Here is a 14408-nt window from a genome sequence, read left to right as displayed (position 1 = left end):
AGAGAAAGCCTGTGCACAGCAACGAAGACCCAGTGCAGCCAAAAATAAATAAATAAAATAAATAAAGTTTAATAAATAAATAAAAAGGAAGAAATCAGACCCTAAGGAAATTGGGCTCATGGCCCAAGGTCTAAGGCTATACTAATCTCCCAACCTACCAAAGGCATTTTGGACAAATTTCACCAAGTTAAAAAACATTCCCTTTCTTCTTATAGAAATACGTAATTTCATCATGTGTAGCAGCTGACTGGCCAAACTCTGCAAATTAAAAAAAAAAAGAAAAAAAAAAAAAAAGAATCCAAGTAGAGCAAGTTAACAGCCAGGAAAGCAGTCTACATAAAACTTGCAAGGTAGAGGTGAGGTAGAAGTAGTTTAGAATAGCAGCATGCTGTGCATTTAGCTAGACTGTAATCTACAGCAAAAATAACGTTTTAGTAAGGCACATGAAAACTGATGCGCAGGGCTCCACTGAAAAGCTGGTCTGAGAATTCCTCAGGGCTCACTGAAATTTATGAAGTTTTCTTAACAAGAAGGAATATACTGAGAAAAGAAGTGCTGAGCACAGCAAAGCCAACACAAAACAATTACCTAGCTCTCAAATGTCAAATGGAAATCTACAAAAAAGCAATGCTGAGAGAATCTGCTTGGGAGATTACAGTCAAGATAGGAGGTTCCTGGACACACACACACACACACACACACACACACAAACACACACTCTTTCAGAGGTTCGTGGTTGTATATTTATCTCAGGGATTGCTCTTCACATTGGCGGAGCCCACATATATATTAGGCTTTAACAATATTAGTACTTGATTATTTTATTAAGATATGCACTTTGAGCTGTTTTTCTAATACTGGGGATGGGGCACATCAGATCATTCAAAGTATCCTTGTTCCTCTTACAACCATTGCATAAAAGCATGCATCTTTGAGACGCCTAACTATTTGTGGCAATGAGACTGTGGCTTTCTGTGCTAAACTGGTTGGTTTATATGAGGATGCCGAACCTTGGTCTCTGGGGCAGACACTACTTGTTAGGTGAGCCGACAGATATTGCCAATTCTCTCTTGTTCACTCCACGGTAGACTATGAGAAGCTACATGTCTGCATTCCCAGCCTTGCTTGTGGCTGGAGGTGGCCATATGCCACTGTCTGACCAATGACCCTCTAGGTAGATTCTTCTGTGGCAACTGATCTAATCCTGGGCTAATTCTGCGACTCATCTTTTGACAGGAAAACAAAGTACAGACTGTTGCCACTAACATTTTCTGGATTTTAATCCCCAAAAAGTCTTCACTACCACCTGTCAATCCTTCACTACTACTTGGCCAGTTCCTTTCTCTTTCTCAGCAACTTTCCCAAATCCATGCTGTGCTCCCCAGGCACTTTGTCCTTCCTACTCTTTTAACTCCTCTCTTGAGCACTTCAGATTCTTTTTTTTTTTAATATTTTATTTATTTATTTTTGGCTGCATTGGGTCTTTGTTGCTGTGCGCGGGCTTTCTCTAGTTGCGGCGAGCGGGGGCTACTCTTGGTTGCGGTGCGCGGGCTTCTCATTGCGGTGGCTTCTCTTGTTGTGGAGCACGGGCTCTAGGCACGCAGGCTTCAGTAGTTGTGGCACGTGGGCTCAGTAGTTGTGGCTTGCGGGCTCTAGAGCGTGTGCTTCAGTAGTTGTGGCACACGGGCTTAGTTGCTCCATGGCATGTGGGATCTTCCCGGACCAGGGCTTGAATCCGTGTCCAGTGCATCAGCAGGCAGATTCTTAACCACTGCGCCACCAAGGAAGTCCCTCAGATTCTTATTAAGACTTCAAAAGGACTGTCAGCATTTGCTTTCTCCATAGTCTTGCTTTCCATTAATTCTTCCATGTGCCATAATCTGATTTCTGCTTTCACCTGTTTATTAAATAATTATTCTGATAATAGTCACCAATGGTATCCTAATTGCCAAATCCATTGGGCACTTTTCAATCCTACCCTCAGAAAGGATCTCTGCTACATTCCACAGGACTGCCCATTTCCTTCTAGAAATTCTGTTTTCTTTTGGCTTGTACGGCACCAAAATTCTCTGGGTGTCCTTTCATCTCTCTGCCATTGTTTTAATAATTTCCTTCACTGGATCCTCTTCCTTTAGCGCACCCATAAGTGCTGGGGTTCCCAGGGATTTTTTCTCTATTGGTCTCCCTTGCTGGTCATTCTATATGCTCTCTCTGAGTGAGCTCATCAATTTTCAATTTCAGCTCAAAATTTTTCATCAATTTTGCTATTATCTTGGAATTGTTGACTCCTAAACTACATTCGATCAACTGTTTGCAAGCTATCTTTACTGTACATCCCGCAGGCCTCTCAAATGCAATGTGTTCAAAACTAAAGTCTATCTTTAGCATCTGCTCTTTATCCTGAATTCTCTTTCTACTGGTGGTATATAAATCTAGGAGATCTCAGCTGCAAATATTGAGAGTAATCTCCTCTCTCTCCTCTCTCACTCCCCTCAGCAAGGAATAATTTCTGCCAACTTTATTTCCTAAATGTTTTCTTAATATATTTTGTCTTTTCTATATCTGCTCACTTTCTTGGTGGAGCCCTCATCTCTTTCATGGGCTACTGCAATAGTCTCCTAACTGATGTCTTTGCCTCAGTGCCTGGCCCCTACCTTACTTCAATCTTCCATATTTAGCTAATTAAATATCAGTTAAACAGTTATTTATCTAAGACACAAAAGTTGACTATGTCAATTACTTGTAAAAACAGTATCAATGTTTCCCATTGCTTATATCATGAAGCTCCTTAGCAAGGCTTTCCATGATTTCTGGTTTCTGCCCAACACTTCAGTTTTTCTCCATCTTTCATCACTTTCTCCTTCCTCTCCAACTTCTCTCTTCCGCAACTCTGGGCCCTTTGACCTGCCACCCTTTTAAAGCAAATTCCCTAAACATATTATGGTGTTTTAGGATTCTATCCCTTTGATGGCTCTTATTCCTCTTTCTGAACTATTCATGCTTTCTGGCTCAGAAAGTCTTTCCCGATTCTCCAGGCAGGGTCACTTGTTCCTCTGGTTGTGTTTTTCACACAGTTCTATTACTTAACATATTCCATTGATATTATCTGTTTATCAGTATGTATCCCTACCAGATCATTAACTCCTTCAAGTAAGGGATTTTATACACACACACACACACAAAAACACAAACACAAACACACACACACACACACACACATTTTCAGGGCCAGCAGAATAACAGGAGGCATTACAGGAGCTTGATCAAGCCCTTTTTAAACAGAACAAATGATTTAACTGATCAATATAACATGACAAATAATTCATATAATAACAGATTGATAAAGATCAGGCAAGGAGAAGGAATGACTTGCCATTTACAACTATAACTTTCACTTTAGTTTCTTGAGTATATCCTAGGGACAGAGTAGGGACAGGGAAGTAATTTATAACATCTGGTTTCCTGGGCTGTCTAGGAATCTTGCAAAAGTACAATTTAAGACAATTCTGGCCAATCCCTACAGCCTAAGTACGTTTTCTATAAATTGTATTGCCTTTAGAAGTCACCTTGATTTCATGAGTCCACCTTCCCGAAGCCAAGACTTGGGGGTCTCTCTCTTCTATTGAAATAAGATCCCTGGCATATCGAATACTCAGCATCTCTCAAGGAAAGCCATATACTAACTGTCACGGAGAAGCAATCAGCCTAGGACATTAGGATGTCTCAAGTGGTTCCACATCCTAATATTAAGCAGACTGAAATCTGTTTAGGTCTTAAAATTAGTCAAAATTGAACTCATTCAGACCCAGAAGAGCGTCTGTTTTCAAGGATGCAGCTGCTACACTTTCAATGGCAACTAACTGTGACTTCTTTAATTGATTCATAGGAGGATGTCCTTGTGCATCTGCAATATTATCTAAAATTGTTGCAATATTAGCTTCGACTAGTATCAGCTGTCATGAAAGTGATAAATTGAAAAGAGGAAGATGGTCAAAGCAGGAAAAGTAAGGTTAAATCTGTGAATTCACACTTTTTAGAAGATGGGAAAAGACAATGAAGAATGATCTCATGAGATTTTCTCACTGGAAAACAGTTTATTTAGAAGATCAAATTTTGGTATAATGGTTATTTCTGACTCCTCTTCCTATTTGTACAGATACCACATAATGATCTCTGCTTGAACCTGGGATAAAATTATTTAGTTTTCAATCTTAAGTTTTCCTATTTAGAAAATTGTGGTAATAGGACCTTCCTAACTCCTAGAGCAACGTATTATTAGATTTTGGACATAATTTTGAGATCCTTTGATGCTGTAATCTGGCACACATTATAAAAAAATAAAATTAAGGATGCTGATTAGCCTGTGACACTAAGAACTCCTGGGGCTTACAGAGTCAATGGGGGCTGTGACAGGAGACCCCCACCTAACCTCTTTTGTCTCCTTAAATACCTATGGGATATGCTACTATCAAGGCCAACACTAGGGTAGGATTTAAAAGTGTCCGACACTATAATACCACAGTTCCAAGTTGGAACTCTAATGCCGGCTAGCTCTATCCTCAGCCTTCTTAACTTCTCTGCACCACTATCCCTACTTTTTATTCATTCCCTTAAATTATTTGCAGCATATGTATGCTAACCTTCCTCCACCCCAGTGCTCTGTACACAGTAGGCACTTATAAGTATTCTTTTTTTTTCTTTTGCTTAAAAATATGGAACGCTTCATGAATTTGCGCATCATCTTTGCGCAGGGGCCATGCTAATCTTCTCTGTATCGTTCCAATTTTAGTATATGTGCTGTCGAAGCGAGCACTATAAGTATTCTTAAATAAATTATTTATCTATTTATGAAACCTACTGGCTTCTGGTATGGATAGGTGATCTTCACATGCTAAAGTATCTACTGTCTTATTAGCATCTAATTTGAATTTTCTTATGATAGAGATGTTCTTCCTCCTTAACTAAGCCAATTACTCCAAGCTAAAATTTCATGGTGACTCTTCTGATCACTCTTTCTCTTTCCTGAAACACATTTTTAACACCTAGCTACTCTTTGCCAACAGTCCTACCTTTAGCCCCTATTATCAAGTCATATAGTCACTCTTTCCCACTCTCCTAACAATTTAGAACCTAGTTTTAAGTTCTTTTCTACATAAGTATGGGCCTTATCTAAGAAACATGTTTGGTAGGTTCTCTCCATTTTGCTTCCTATTTCAGAAGCAATGGTTCTTCTGTCCCCAAACAGTAACTACCTCTTTTCAGTCCCAATTACTTTAGAAATTTTGGGTTTAAACTAGCAAAGTCAATTGATTTTGAAAACCAAAATACTGACTCAAATTGCTCCTTGACCTATAAAATTATGATTGTAAAGTATGGGGACATATTGTGCATTATTCAGATAAGAACCTGTATGTACATGCATACACATGTGTATAACCAGCTCTGGAAATACAGCCTGCTCTATGAAATATCATATCCAACCAACAAATCCTTTTGTATCTCACAGCCATGCAACAAGAATGCTAAGCCTTTTCACTGCTGCTTCTGGAAGGGAGCTCTTTTTTGTCCACCCTTATAGAGGAAGAAGGGTAAATAAAAGAGATTTTTTAAAACTGTAAAATGTAAACATGTTACTTCTTTTCTCACTATTAATCATAAGATGGTGGGCAATATAAATTCTTAGTGTTCTTTGGAACCTCTCCCTCTCACTCCCCTCTCTCTCCTCTGAAATGTCCTATAGTCTCCAAACTATAGACAGTAACTCTTTGGGGCTGAAAAAATATGCCTGTCTCACTCACTGCCCAGCCCAATATCCCAGATTTTCAATAACGTTTATTTGGGAACGTATTATTATAAGGCAAAAACAAAAACAAAACAAAACCTACACCAAAAGAACCCGAAGACCAGCTTTTACTAAGAAATTGCACTTTTGCCATTTGCAGCAACATGGATGGACCTAGAGATCATCATACTAAGTGAAGTAAGTCAGACAGACAAAGACAAATATCATATGATATGACTTATATGTGGGATCCAAAAAAATTATACAAATGAAGTTATTTACAAAACAGAAACAGACTCACAGACACTTAAAACAAACTTATGGTTACCAAAGGGGAAAGGGGGGAGGGATAAATTAGGAGTTTTGGATTAACAGATATACACTATTATATATAAAATAGGTAAACAACAAGGTCCTACTGTATAGCATAGGGAACTATAGTCAATATCTTGTAATAACCTATAATGGAAAAGAATCTGAAAAAGAATATATATATACATATGAATCACTTTGCTGTACACCAGAGAGTAACACAACATTGTAAATCAACTATACTTCAATTAAAAAAAAATAACTTGCACTTAATTTTATGGATGATGCTTAAGAGTAATTTTCATCTCTGTGAAACCATACTCTTTTCTATTGTTTCCCAAAGGAGTAAAATTTATTTTTCCACTTTTTAATCACCTCTAGAACACATTTCTTAATAACCCCAAGCCTCGTTTTCCTCATCTCTACAACTCGGAGAGTTGCTGTGAGGACTAAATGGGGAATGTGGTCCCTAACACAGCACCTGCCACAAAGCTAGGGACCGTCCCCTGAACTCTAGTAATTCTCTGCCTCCCTCTTCCGGCCTCACCACTTTCATCTTGCACTGTATTTGCCTATAGAATCCCTAGTAGATTGTGAGATCCATGACAACAAAGGCAATAACTTATTCTTCCTGGCATCTCTCATAGTCTATAGCTCTTCTTTACACTCAGCAATCATGCCTATTGAATTTAATCTTCAAGTTAAGAACAAACCAAAGAATTTCATAAATTTTTTTCCCATTATATCTTCACAATGCTGTTAACCTATGTTTTCCAAATAGTTTAGTAGCCTGTGACATTATTCTATTTCAGGGTAAGAAACTGAAAGCTCCAGAAAGCCTATGAGTGTTTGAAACTGCAGAATTATGCCAAATACTGACCTATATAGGGAAAGCAAAGGAGATTTGTATAAGGCCCATTGTGAGGAACAAATCAAAAATAAGAACCAAGGTAAAAAAGGATAGCTGTTTCCTTAGGCTACCACAGGAGAAGAGGCCAATTCTGAGCCAACAGTTTATACTACACACCGCACAGTTCCACAGTGGGAAAATCACATCCAGTTACTCACGAAACAGTGCTTGATGGTCACAAGCTTGAGCAGGCCCTGGTCCTCCATTACATTTAGCATTAGACTCCTATCTCCATGCAGTGCAAACGGCACACACACATGGTTTTTACACCTTGGGAATGACAGAACAGACCTCAGTCTCTTTCAGTCCTGGGGGGAAACATTAAGATTGATTTTTCTTTTATTCCAAATAATCCTCCCTGAGGCTTGGTAAAAACCTAATCATCTACTAAAAAGGCGTGTGGTATGGCCAATTCAGGTCCTGCCAGATATGAAAGAGAAATGGGGGGAAACGTTAATGAATAGCTCCTGTCCTTCTGTTGAAAGACACGACTGTAGAGCTATCATAGATTTCCATGGACTTTGTAAGCCTTTTGTATTCCTGTAAAACCCTGCATCAAAGAGCATCTTAAAATGTTAATAAATACTTAACCAGATATTTTGGAGAAAAAACGACACAGATTTAAGTTTTAACAGAATTTTAGAGGCAAAAATATTATACAGCAAAGAGATAACGTTTATGCATGTGTTCAAACAGGATCCTTCCAGCTTTGCATTTGTAAAACTTCCAAAGAGCCTTAGGGGATGGCTTATTCACTGGGTAAATTAGAAACATTAGGTCCATTTACAAATGGTAAAACTGAACCAAACAGAAATAAAGCATGTAACCCAATATGACAGCAAAATAGTGCCACAAATAAAGACAGAACTAAAGGAGTTAAAATGAAAATCCGGTATGCCATCTCTCTTCATTTTAATTTTTTCTTTGCCTTTTGTCACGAGTTTCCTGCTCAGGCAGCTGCATCATTCATAAATTTGGGCCAAGTTGAGAAATAAACATTACCTTCTTGACTGACAGCAAGTACAACCTCACTTTTATCTTTGTAGGACCAGCATATAAAGCAGTTTCTGGAACCAGCAGTCAAGTATCAAGTTCAGTGAACTTAAAGAATGGTACAATGAAGATGGTACCCTTTGGAGACAGACCTGAGTTCAAATTCTGACTTTCTCATATACCATTTCTCATATACCATCTCATATACCACCATCACCATTTGGGTGAACTTCTCCATCACAGATTCTCCACTTGTAAAAGGAGAATCCTCATACCTACCTCATGGGATTCTGAATATTAAATGAGAAAATATATAAACACTTAGAATAGCGTTTGGCACACAAGGGCTTAATATATGGCAATTACTATTACTACTACTATTATATATTCAATAAAGATGTGTTGAATGAAAAAAATGACAAAAACCCAGTATTCTTCTCCTTTATCTATAGCTTCAGGTAGAGGAACGATTATACTAGCTTTATGCATTTAATGGCAAAACCTGATGAGCTACTATTACTGCAGAGAAAAATAGGTAGAATTCTAGAAGCACTGGCCACTCTGATCCTATTGCTATGTGGACAACACACGGACAACTGACTTAACTGCAAGACAGAGTTGACCCGGCCACCAAGCACACAGACGATCACCGAGACTAGCTGTGTAGTTGGTGACAGCTCCCTTTGAAGCAGGCTGGAAGTAAGAAATATGGAGAGAATTAACTTGCTAACACACAGTGCAGGGTTTGCAGATGTAAATCTTGCTAAGAGAATTTCTACTCAGTGAGGACAAGTGTGCCCACTTCTCCAGGACGCAGTAAAAATAACAGTTAAGTAGCTCCCCTTTAATTTCTCTTGGGTCAGATATTCCCTGTGTGGGCTAAATTGATGAATGGGTGCCACACACCTATTGACAAATGCCTTGTGAAGGTTCATAATATACAGCCATATTTCTGTCTTTATACATTAGTAACACATGAATACTGTTCACACATCCATTCTGGTCTTGCCATATAATCCCTAGGATAATTAATAGTTCACAGAGATGCTTCCAGAATCAACTTTCTAAAAACCAAAAGATTAATCATCTGTTTTTACACCAGTTAAGGGTAAGCTACATAGAGAAGCAATCATTTATCTATCAGGTGATTATATAATTTCAGGATATTGCCTGAAAATCTAAATAATTTTATTTCCTGAAGTAAAAGAATATGGTTCTCATATTAATTATGAACCTGATTTTTCTACCTACCACAACACTTCTTTGGGGTTAACTACCTATGTTTAGGCTCAGAAAGTAGTGGTTAAATTCTGACTCAACCACTTGACTCAACTCAACTGAATAACCTTGGGCAAATTGTGAAAACTTTGAATTGGAGCAGGTATTGTTTCAGCCTCCAAAGGTCTTTGTAAGGATTCAATGATATAAAAAACATAAAGCTTTCAGAACAATGTTTAGTACATAGTAAGGGCTCAGTAAATCTACGCTATTATTGTTGGATCTCCTAGTGGGAACTCTGGAAGAGTGAAACTCCTAGACTCATCTCCTTACTCATCAAAACACCTTGCAAAAAACCAGATAGCTGTGGGCTTAGTTGTTCCCGTGGCTAACGGACAGAAAGGAAATGACATGTTGAGATATTAAGACATTCAAACTGTATAAACTCATGACATTTTGACCTTAAGATAAGGAACTGCAAAGGTCTGAGAACACTACAGAATTCTCTCAATGTTCAAATCAGTGGAGACATGCAGGAGGAAAAAAAGGATTCAGGGTGGCAGGCTTAAATTTGCTCTTTTCATCCACAAAAGGAGGAGAATGATTTTCTTCAGGGCTGCAAATCCAGTAAAAGAGGGCATTTCAGGCAGGCATGAGCAGGTGGTAGTTTGGTGGGAAAGCAAGGAATGACACTCAAAAGCAGCTTGGGAGGAGATCAAGTAGTCTTTCTCACCTTATTTTGAGGGAGGAATGACAAGGATCTCTCTTTTCAAGAAAAGGATGTCCCCAGTACTTGATTCTTTAGCAAAGTGAACTTGGGTGTTATCTTAGGAGTTCAAAAGGATGTTCAATAAAGCTTTGAAATTGTGTTTTTGCGAGATCAGGTCTTCCTTACTCACATAGGGCCGGAAAGGTAATATTTATATTTATATTTTGAATTAGCATTTATTTCATGGTCACAGTTTATTTTCCCTCCTGCCAAAGGCACTATGAGGAGAGAGAAGAAATACACATGAGTATGTGTCCATGTGGTAGAGGTAAGGGAGTAATGATGATGAATCCATATAGACTCTGAAATTTAGACCTGAAATGATAGAAATTGCGATTTCACTTGAAGAGACTGAAATTGCGTTATAAATTATTTCAATATGCACATAAAGACACTGACAAGTCAGGTCTTCTATTAAGGCTAAAACAGCTGAATCAGGCTTATTTTGGAAAGATGGTTTCTATATTTACCACCATAGGAGACTTGTTATTTTATTCGCTTTCTTGGGACTTGTTATTTTATTCGCTTTCCCTTTGATATCACCCTAGATTAAATTTACTATAGAAAGTGAGATGGGCAAATACTCTGTGCCCTTGTCTGCTGTCATCTTGGCATCGTCCCCAGCCCCTTTCCTGGAAGCACAGGAATGACATTTTCCAACTTCTTGCCAGTAGGGTTTGGAGTTTAGATTCTGCCAGTGAGAGGCACTCCCGAAAGACGTGGAAGGCGAAAAGAAAGGGAGGGCATCATTCTCCTCTTGCAGTGGGAGAAAGACGCTCAAGCAGATGGCAAATAAGAGGCTTGCGGCAGCTTCCAGGAGAGCTCCTGCAACAGCTGCTTCCTGACTGCAGGCAGGTGAAACCACTGGCGCAGTTCCTGTATTTCTTCATTTCCCCGCAAGCCAGCCGCTAGTTTTCCTTGCTCTTTCCTTCCTTCCAACTATCTTCTAAGCCCTTTTAGCAATTTTTAAAACATCTAATTCCTTGTATTCAATTCCCTCTTGCTTGAAATCCCTAAAATGGCTTCTGTTTTCCTGACTGAGCCCTGATGAATAAATATAACCTCCTGCTCATGAGATATTTCTGAGCTATGGCAACTCAGATCTCAGAGCACATTTGGAGCAGGAAGGAGTGGGATGAAGGGTCACCAAGAATCCCTGGGCCACCCTTCAATGGCATGTCGTAACCCCTGAGGCAAGGATTTTCAGGATGTGCTCCACAGAGCTCCTAATCTCCCAATCTCCATTCTCTCGGTTTTGCCCTCCTCCGCCTCCATCGGAGAAGCTCCTCTTTCATTTGTTACCCATTAAGATTTGGCAGGACAAGTCTGCTGCTAAAAGAGCTGTTTGCAAACCACTGCCCTTGAAGAGGAAGGATCTGGTCACAAGCAGACAACGTCCCACTGTACTGCAACCTCCGAGTGCCAGCCAAACATTTAAATTATGGGACAAAGGGATAAAGGCCAAACATTTAAATTATGGCACAACTCCTACAGAATGGGGATGAGTGGCAGGAAGAGTTATATAAGTAATAAAAATAATATTTACCTGGAAACAAACGACTTGCTTTCTCTTTATCATTTTAGTTACACGAACTGTAGGATAATTTTTTTGGTACTTACTGAGTACTGAACAAATTATAAATTGCTCTCATTCTGACTAATGCATGCCAAGATTCCCTTGCAAAGTAGATTCAATCTTCCCTTCAGGAAATGTTTCACAGAACCACCTTGCTGTCTAATTTTTCAGAAAACTGTGCCATGGGGTTTTCTGCAGTTTTCTAAAGAAATCACAGATTAAAGATATAGGCTCAACAAAGTAGACTTCTTTATTTTCTTTTGTTTATTTATTTTTGGCTGCGTTGGGTCTTCATTGCTGCACGCGGGCTTTCTCTAGTTGCAGCAAGCAGGGGCTACTCCTCGATGTGGTGCGCAGGCTTCTCATTGCGGTGGCTTCTCTTGTTGCGGAGCACGGACCCTAGGTGCCCGGGCTTCAGTAGTTGTGGCACACACGCTTAGCTGCTCCACGGCATGTGGAATCTTCCCAGACCAGGGATCAAACCCATGTCCCCTGCATTGGTAGGCGGATTCTTAATCACTGCGCCACCAGGGACGTCCCTAGACTTTTTATCTTAGCAAAGTCACTCAGTTTGGAGCTGCTTTCAATGACTATATAAAAGCTTTGGCTTCATACTGAGGTATCTTTTAAAATATTCTATGTCCGTGAGAACAGTAAGTATGTAGCAACTTCTGGGCCCCATGGTTTGGATCACCGGCCCTTTGGCAATCAGGTTAAAGGCCTGAGGTTTAGAAGGAACCATCTAGGTATTGACCCATAAAGGCTTAGATCTCTTTGTCCTTAGGCTATTCATCAGAACACTCACTTTTAAAAAGTGAATAACATTCTTAAATTTCTACATCTTCCTCTGTTGGACTGACTAATAGAATTTCATGTTCATAGAAACAACAAGTGATTTTGGTAAATCTTGGTTTGATAAAACATAAGAGCTAAGTTGAAAAACATATTCACATCTATTTGGAAATTAAACATACACATTTGAGATTGTGGCTAGACTTGTCTCTGCCCACTAACTAGACAAATATATGCACAGTGCCCCATTCTCTCCATTATAAATCCTGTCCAGTCTCTCTTGGTGGCTCTTGGGCAGCTATGATGCTTTTCTTTGCCTCCTGTGGACCCATGTTGGCTCCTGTCAGCCATCACATTCTTTTCTAGGTGCTAACAATCATATCAGTTCTAGGGATCATTGCCAAACTTTTGTCTATAGTTTCTAGAATTTCTTCAGCTTTCACTGTTTTAAGAATAGGCATATCTCCTGTAATCTGGTGTTCTGTCGTATTTTACATGCTCCACATTTCCTCAAATTCAGAAAGTTTCCTTAAACACCCTAAGATAATATATTTGAACTCCACTTTGGAAGACAGATGCCACCTGATGCTTTCCTCACAACTGTTTCTTACCACGAGTTGTCCTACCCTTTCGTTGGAAGAATAGTCCCCTTTCTAAGTAAGACAGAAACAAAAGAGAAATAGAGTAGTTGTGCTTTCTATTAATGACCTTCACTACTTTACTAATTGTGGGCCTATTCATTTCCTGTTTTCTGTGCCTAAACATCCTCAGCATCTCTCATGACCAGCAAGTCATTCTGGGTTTTGCCTCCCTGACTCTTTGCCTAAAGGCTCACCTTACATTTCGTGTGCCTGCTATGCACTCATCTATGGTTCTTCTATGTGAGCTAATCAGAGAGCTCTCTGGATGCTGTACAGCAGTGTGGTGGTTAAATGTACAGACTGTGTTGGGCTTCCCTGGTGGTGCAGTGGTTGAGAGTCCGCCTGCCAATGCAGGGGACACAGGTTCGAGCCCTGGTCTGGGAAGATCCCACACGCCGCGGAGCAACTGGGCCCGTGAGCCACAACTACTGAGCCTGCGCGTCCGGAGCCTGTGCTCCGCAACAAGAGAGGCCACGACAGTGAGAGGCCCGCGCATTGCGATGAAGAGTGGCCCCCGCTCGCCGCAACCAGAGAAAGCCCTTGCACAGAAACGAAGACCCAACACAGCCAAAAATAAATAAAAAAAAAAAAAAAAAAAAAAAAAAAGTACAGACTGTGGAGGCATACTGAGGAAGTTCAAATTCTGGTTCACCACTTGATAACTTAATAGCTATGTGTCCTTGGGTAAGTAATTTCACCTCTGTGCCTCAGTCTCCCGGTATGTAAAAAATGGGAATAACTACGGTATCCACTTCATGGGTTATTGTGAGGATTAAGAGTGTGTGTGTGTGTGTGTGTGTGTGTGTGTGTGTGTGTGTGTGTATTTTAAAAATACACCTTGGCACAGAGTGTGTTTGATATTATGATTTTTTTTTGAAATTACTTAGCATTATATGGTTCAAATTTTACATTGTATAATCCCCCACCCCTCAATCATGAACTATATTTATATTCCCTTTGATAGGTTCTAACCATTGGATCACATCTATATTTTTTTTCCAAATTTCTGAAAACGTATTTCACTTTCTTCGCTGTGTGAACTCTGATTTGGTAACATTCTCCAAAGACTACTATAATTTTTACTTTTTAAATTTTCTTCTTTTTGGTCAGAATTAAGGACAGAATATTTAGTCGCCATATTTTTCCCTCTTGAGAAGGAAAATCATCTAAAAGACAAGTCGAGAACTTACATCTCAGCCTATTTTAGTTGAATTAGACTTCTGAAAACATCAAGCTAATTGAAACCTCCCATCACGACTACCAGCATATCGATGTCATAATTATATCAAGAAAGCATCATCCGTAGTCTGTATCTCACTGAGTGGTCTGTAGTATACTTTTATAACAATATTACTCGCTGCTTCTTTTTATGTTTCTTTCACTCTTCAACTGAATGTTATTTCTAACCTCTCCTC

At 39.4% G+C, this 14408-nt stretch overlaps 1 protein-coding gene and 1 non-coding gene across 2 annotated transcripts in view; both read right to left on the bottom strand.

Moving 5' to 3' along the window:
* EXOC4 (exocyst complex component 4) overlaps positions 1-14408 on the bottom strand; it is an 813300-nt gene that overhangs the window by 71802 nt on the left and 727090 nt on the right. The gene's annotated exons all lie outside the window — the stretch shown is intronic.
* Positions 4707-4813, bottom strand: LOC137768962 (U6 spliceosomal RNA). The gene has a single exon (XR_011074881.1). It is a non-coding gene; the product is annotated as a U6 spliceosomal RNA (small nuclear RNA).

Source organism: Eschrichtius robustus, chromosome 8, assembly GCF_028021215.1.
Source record: "Eschrichtius robustus isolate mEscRob2 chromosome 8, mEscRob2.pri, whole genome shotgun sequence".
NCBI classification, from domain to species: Eukaryota; Metazoa; Chordata; class Mammalia; order Artiodactyla; family Eschrichtiidae; genus Eschrichtius; species Eschrichtius robustus.
Note: the sequence above shows the minus strand (reverse complement) of the source record. Positions and strands in the feature narration are given on the sequence as shown.